Genomic DNA, 514 nt, shown 5'->3' with positions numbered 1-514 from the left:
CTCTTATCAGAATTGGTTGAGTTAATTTAAATTAGCATAATCCCTCAACTTTCAATATTGTCACCTTCCTAAAATAATGGCCTAAGTAATTTTTTTGCCAAAAGGGATTTTTTGTTTTTACCAAAATTATCTTTTGGTAAAAAAAAAGGAAAAAAAAGACTTTAGGAAGGTGACAATATGATTTAAGTTCCAGAAGCTTGCTTACTTTATCCACTGCAAAACCAGTTCATATGTTCATTTGGGATGACTGCTCCTTTGTAGCACGTGGTTGTGTCAACGTGTCAATCAATTTATTGTTTCTTATTAACTAAAGTTTGAGAATTTAGACATTTTCCTCCTTTTTCTTTATTCCTTCAACCTTGTTCTGTGAACCTGTACAATTGGCAATGTGACAAATCTCATCATGATACCACCAACACTGTAGTTGGCAGTTTGAATGACAATAGGTTTGAAAGTCTCAAGGAGTGAAGATTATTTGAATTATTCTTCCTGTCATTCTGTCCAAGGAGCTCAG

The sequence above is a fragment of the Xiphophorus couchianus genome, chromosome 24, assembly GCF_001444195.1.
Source record: "Xiphophorus couchianus chromosome 24, X_couchianus-1.0, whole genome shotgun sequence".
Lineage (NCBI taxonomy): Eukaryota > Metazoa > Chordata > Actinopteri > Cyprinodontiformes > Poeciliidae > Xiphophorus > Xiphophorus couchianus.
This window is presented reverse-complemented; position numbering follows the sequence as displayed.